Below are 6,913 nucleotides of genomic sequence, written 5' to 3'. Positions count from 1 at the left end.
TTTAGTTATAATGTTACCCCTTGTAGGCATAAAATATAATGTTACCCTTTGTAGGCATAAAAAACAAGAAGAGGTTAAAAATCCTTACATGCAGATTTGAACAGCAACCATTGGGCAGTGTCTTCTGCACATCTGAAAAGCTCTTTTAGTTGGTTCTCTTGTATTTTTTTTTAATAGAACAAATGGTTTTTAAGGTAGAGAGAAAATGTTTTGATATGTATTATGCATTTTATTTACTTAAAATTTGGTTTTAAACTTATTATAATAACTGTTAGGAATACAGAAAAATTACATCACTGTGTAAATTCTCTCCTAAGTTAAATATGAATTTATTTAGAAAGAAATGGAAACTAAACAAAAATAAATTTAATATTTAATTTTTTAAAGAATGCTTAGAATGAAAGTATAAAAACTCTAAAAATTTTCTTTATTTTTATTATTATGCCATAAACTTATAAATACATTCTTTGGAGAAATAGCTTCAGAAGACAAATGTACCTGTAGTTTTATGGAATTTTACATAACTGGCCAAATATTTAACTTAGTTTAATATTTAATCAACAGTTTTTCTCTTATAGCAAATTATAAAATTATGTAATTTTTTAAATTTTGGTTTAATATTGTCAGCAATTTTATAGCTTACAAATTCTTGTAAGAATTTTCACTTAAAGTAGGATTAAATAAGTGATATTGGATATCTATTTCATTCTGACACCATAAAATAAATAGAACTTTATTTTCCAAGATTTATTTAACAACCACATAATTAATAGAAGCATTTTATTACATTAGCACTGATATATTCAACATAGTCTTCATGGCAAAGGTGTGTGTGTGTTTAGAAATAGGCTGTAATTTTGAGATTCACAACATTTAATTAATACAGCTGTACATTTTAAAACTCAATACAAACCCTGTAATACATAAAAATCAAAAAGAATTTTTAACCTTTTAGAAAATGCTCTCCAATTTCATTTGAAAAGAGATTGCTCCATACTGAAAAACTCAATTTTAATTTAGGTATTGCTTCTTTATGAGTTTGCCTGTGCTGCAGCCACATCAGATCGTTTATAGTCAGAGTGCATTCTTTTCTAATGAAATCTTTCTAAGCTAAGCATGGATATACGTTCATTTCAAAAATTTCAAGGGTAAAAAGAATATATATATTAGGGCGAAGCAAAATTTTCAACTTCTTCCTCAAACATAACTCACTTTCTTTTCCTAGACTTAAAGCTCGAGAAAAATCTGGATTAATTATTGAAATAAAAAAATGATTCTTTACCTCAGTCCTTAGTTTTTAAAAATGTAACAATCTATGATTGATATCTTTAGCTAATTTTTTTTATTAGGTCTTAGTTATCTAGAGAAACTAGGAAAAGAATTATTTGCCAATATATTCAGCATAAAGATTTTTTAACTCCGAACTGCAATTTCATATTTTCATATAAAATTAGAGAAAGTGCAGAAATGTAACTACAGAAATAATTCAACGGACTGAAACTTCATAACATTTGACCTTTCACTACCTTGAAGAAATATAAGAAAATTATTCAAGGAGTTCTCAAAATCAAAATCAGGTGGCCCCTTCAAAAATACAATATGATCAGAGATTTTAAATTTCACAGATTAAATGTTTCTAAGAGCTTAATGTTTTCACTGCTTACCCAGCAACTCAGTGCCATCTGGATTATTTTAGCTAGTGTCTTGCCTCTTTCTGGCAGCAGAGGGCGCTCTGGCATTGTTGACAGCGTATTACTCCCTGGTGCACTGCGCTAGCATCTCCTTCCCAGGAAGAAAACATGCTATTTCCCTGGAGGTTGTCATTGAGTATTTCAAAGGGTCAAGCTGCTCCCAACTTATTCTAAAAAGCTTTAATTTCAGACCACTAAATGAAAGTTGTGATTGTCAAAGGACCCCCGTGGCACTCCAGGCCGAAATTCTCCAATTGCGAAGCTTAAGTTGTTTTATTGCAAAAAATGCTGAGCACTGAATTTCATAGCAGTCAAATTGGCGATGGACATTAAACCAGATGATTACTTTTAAAAGAAGTAGAAAATAAAATAGGCTTAAAAATTTAGAAATATTACGGATCAGTAACCATTCTGGGTTTAATCGCTGTAACCAGAATACTAAATGTTCCCTTATTTAAACAGTATTTTGCCTTCTCTCTTTCACACCGTATTTCTCATCTCTGTTTAGAAAGTAATTTAAAAACTTAGTTTTCTGGAGGATGAATTTAGATTTCCTAAACAGGAAGGATTAGAGTAAGGGGAATTAGGTGGGTTTCTATTATGTAATATGAATTATAACACAACTCAGGCAGAAATATTTTGCAACCTTGGACCCTTGTTGCTTCGTGAAATATCCAAGGGAATGTGGGTGCAGATCGGCACAATTGCATGAATCCTGGAATGAAATCAAGCTTCCATGATAACATGTGATGCTTTAAATTCATTTCAATTTCCAATGACTACTCTTAACGGGCATAAGAGGAATGTTTCCAAACACTTTCCTTTTATTATTCAAGTAATCCCCCCCCTTTTTTAGTGTGTTTTACCTATTCCCTCTCAAATTATATAAAATGAAATAGAAATTTAAGTCATCAATGGACATGAAAGGCCTAATTCACAGAATTCTAAAATCAGAGGACAAATAAAATCCACCCTGAGAGAAGGCAGTATGACTATCTCCTGAGAATAAGTGCTTTACCACTTTATTTTTGGAATCATTTGATATATCTCCATCATTCAGGTGTAAAAGAATGAATCCGATGAAATGTATGACCCATTTGTGGCCCATTTCTATATCTGGATCAAAATTGGTGTTGCCACCTCTGTTGCCCAGTCTGGATTGTTATCTATTTCTATTTTTATAGATCTATTATTCTATAATCTATTGTTACTATTATCTATTTCTAGTTTTAACATCTTTTATGTTTGTGGATTTATAAACACAAACAAGCATGTAGCAATTTCTTTTGCGACCTCAGGCTGGTTACACATTGGCTGATTTCCTGTTTCTCTATCTCTCTTTGATTATTTAGTTAAGATATTTAAATTCTTATTATTTATATTTAATGTTCTCAATATAAAAGATTTATTGAATGTATGAATACTGACCCATACGCCCCTCGACTCCTAAAGGAAATCTTCATTGCCTGCTATTTGGTAAGCCACCCTGCCCTTTTCCAATCGCAACTGACAGAGCTTTGAGGAGGAAAAGGATGCTGTAAGTTGGTTTTTCCGCAGTGCGGGTTTCACGTTTTCTGGCCTGCAGTGCCTCCCGCCGGCCAGGAAGCGCGGAGCTTGCTCCGCGCATCAGAGAGGTCTGCAGAGCTTGGGGCTCTGGACCCACCTAGGAAGGCTGCCCTTTCTGCCTGAGGGGATGGGGCTGGGTGGACTCCTGCTTGGTCTCATCTAGTGAGTCCCCATCCTGTCCTTTTCTGGTAAGTCTCAAGGCCCACACTCGAGTCCGTTTTGAGTCCCTTTACTGACCACACTAGCACTATTTAGGTATGCAGCTGAAGACTATAAGTTTGTATGTTTTAAGGAAGATGACTTGAAAGAAAGAAAGAAAGAAAGAAAGAAAGAAAGAAAGAAAGAAAGAAAAAATAGAGCCTTCATTCTCCTCATTCTCCTTGCAAGTCCCGCCCATTGCTAGATTCAGGTTTCAGTCTAAATAAAGTGGAATTGTTTCCCAGTGTACATACACTAACTACGTAACTACGCCAAGACTGTAAAGGGCAAGTCAAGTGTGGCAACAGCTAGAGTGGACTATTTTGGTAAAATATTAGGTTTTGCCATGTGCGGCATTTCTCTGCCTTTATTTTTTTTTCTTTCTCAAATTACCTAATATTCTGTTATTCTTCGGGATGGGGGCGGCAGGGTCCTATTGCTTTTTGGTTAAATTACGGAGAGAGAAGAGGGCCGAGGTCAGCACCGCGGACAGCGCCAGGCGCTAAGGGCGCGGCCACTTTGGTGAATCCTCTCAGTTCCTCTCCTTTGTTCCCAGCCCCTGCAGGCCAAGGCAGAACAAAGACATCTATCAAGGCTTGCTTTCTTAATCTGGGTTTGTTTTTGGCTCCAAGGCCGTGGTGCGGAACTACTACCTTAACAAAGTCCACTTCATTGGCTTCCAAATAAATTAATTTGCAGAGTCCTTCTAAAGTTTCAGGCTTGGCCTTTTCCCCTTGTCCTACTCCTTTGACTGATTTGACCATTGAGACTATGTCGATACAAGGAAATTATCTTGGCTTTTCAAAGTCATGCAAGGCCGACTGGATACTAGGAAGAGAAAGGGAGAAGGGGTGGGGCGGGTAGAGGGCAGTGGTGGTGGTTGTAGAGGGCTTCCCGAAGGAGTTGAGCCATTCGAGGTTTCTTGCGCAATGTGATGAGGGCGCCATTTAGCATTATCATCCTCTCTGTTCTGTTTGTTTCGGCAGCTTGGCCCAGAATCGCAAACAATCACACTACTTGCTCCTTAAAGATCCACTGCTTTCTAAACAGTTCAACTCTAGAATATCTGCACAAACCGGAACTCCTGCTTTCCTGACAGCTGAAGCTCCTGTCACCGGAACTCTCCTAAAATCCGCCAGCAGATTTCCGAGGCTTTTCCCGAAAACTATGACCGGTTTGCTTTGGAAACGCTAGGTTGGTTCTGGAATCAGTTTGAGGGTCCGTATGCGGCAAATGATGGGTTTGTTTTACTACCCCTCAAACCCCCTTGTGATTGCTTTTTCCCTTTTCTCGTCCTGAGACGCTCTGGTGTCCTTCAAGTGCAGCCATAGGCTCCGCTCTTGGCATTCACCGCGTGCCTTAATTGTATGACATTAAATCAAGGTCCGCTGTGAACACGGAGGGCAGAGTCTGATCTTGATCCGGAAAGTAACTGACCCACTGCGAACACATCACTTCTCCTGCCCTTCCCCCTACGCCGAGCTCTGAGTCCCTACAACTCCCCCAGAGTCGTAACTCATAAGCCGGGCTCCTGTCTCAGCTCGCCTCCTGCCACAGCTGCCAGAGCCGCTGCTAATTAGTCTTTTCGGTGGAAGTGTAGACGATGCATGTGTCTGCGTATACATATGCATATATCTGCATGCCATTTACAGCACACCTAAAAACATACATACCCTATAAATCTAGTTTTCAAATGACAGCGTGGATCGAAGTTAATTACCCCCCTGGTACAGATCTAATTTTGTAATCGTGTTATTTTCCTGAAGGCAATTAACCGAGTTGGTTCGCCCTGCATCCCTTCTAAGTCACTTGTAAGGCATGGCAGGTTTTAAGGACCGCACCATTGCATGTTCTGGTGCAGAAAGCTTTGTCAATCACTTCTTGCTGTCGCAAATGAGATCTAGCATATAGAAGGGAAAGTAATCATGCGTGTGTGTGTGTGTGTGTGTGTGTGTAAGATAAACACGCAGATATGCCTAGGCTCTGTGTCCTCTGATAACGTCACCGTGGTTTCGGTTGGGAGGTTTGGGGAAGAGATGAGAGGCCAAGGGCGGGCTGGGTCGTCTTTCTTTGTAATTCGGAAAAATTAACTCAACCGCACCTGCCTAGTCCCGAGAGAGCTGGGCGGCCCATCTGGTCTGGCTACAGCTTTGGTGCAGAGAGAAAAGGCAGCTCGCTAAGGCTTCCCCACTGCCTGGGAGCGCGGACCTCGGGTCTGGGCCCGGCTGGGGGTAATGGCTCAGAACAGCGCAGCCGACGCGCTCTCCTCAGACTGCGGCAAGAGTCTGGAGGCTGGAGGAACCTGGGCCGGGCGGAGGGAGGGCGAGCAGGAGAGAGGAAGGGGTGAGGGGAGTTGACCTCTACGGGCGGAGCCCTCTGCGCAGCGGGCAGGAGCTGGCGGGCGCAGCGGCTCTTTTCGCGGCGTCCCCTACAGCGCGGTCGGCCCAAGGGAAAGGCCCGCTCCGATTCCTGCGTCCGAGGAAGCGAGGATCCTCAGCCACCGCAGTCCCTGGGCGGTGTAGATACCGGCTGCGGCTGGAGGGAGCGCCGAGAGCCAGTCCAGCGCAGATTCCCCAGCACGCGCTTCTGAAAAACAGAATCACAGTGCAGCATTAGAGAGGGAGAGAGGTGGGGGGAGGGGGAGTTTGGGGACAGAGGAACAGGAGGCGGGAGGGAGCAGACGAGGGAGGTAAGGTGACGGGGAGACGGGACCCCAGACGGCGGGCTGCGACCTCTGTCCTCAGGCTTCAGCCCGGCGCAGAGGGGCCCGCGGCGCGCGGAGCCCGCGGGGCGCAGCCCGGGGGGCGGCGCGGTGGCGGAGCACGCAGGTCCTGGCTGCGGAAGCCGCGAGGTGGGGGCCAGACGCTGCGGCACCGCAGCTGCGGGAGAAGAGACGTCGGGAGCTGGAACTGTCAATACGCGTCCGCAGAGGATCATCCGGCGCAGTCCAGCAGTTCCCGCATTCTGTGCTCCCTTGCCCCAGCCTCACCCCTTCCCTCAGACCACACTCTACATCCGCACTCTCCAATCCCCACCCCTTCTTGGCTTAGGACCCCGCAAACTGCAAGACCCGCGCGTCCCAGCAAGAAAATCGAAACGATCGATGAAAGAATCACATATACACATAGCCCTAGAAATCCGAAGGAGAAAGACCTACTGGCTCTGATCAAACCTGGAGAGGACCAAAGCGTTTTCAATTGCTGTTGAGCGCCTTCGCGGAGGAAAGAGGAGGCTGAGAGGCTTCCGTGGTATAAGGTGCTTTAGGGTGGGAGGTGGGGGTGGGTGGGGGTGGGTCGGAGCGGTCCGGTCTTTCCCCCTCGCTTGCTGATCCAGAATTAGGGATTAATGGCTCGCTCCAGCCAAACAAATAAGGCATCTGCCTTCAGCACAAGAGGATTACACGGGCTGCTGACGTCACCAGTCAGACAGATGTTGGCTCCCAAAGTCCTGAGCAGCTC

Source organism: Panthera pardus, unplaced genomic scaffold (assembly GCF_024362965.1).
Source record: "Panthera pardus isolate Hobbes unplaced genomic scaffold, ASM2436296v1 HiC_scaffold_7, whole genome shotgun sequence".
Lineage (NCBI taxonomy): Eukaryota > Metazoa > Chordata > Mammalia > Carnivora > Felidae > Panthera > Panthera pardus.
Note: the sequence above shows the minus strand (reverse complement) of the source record.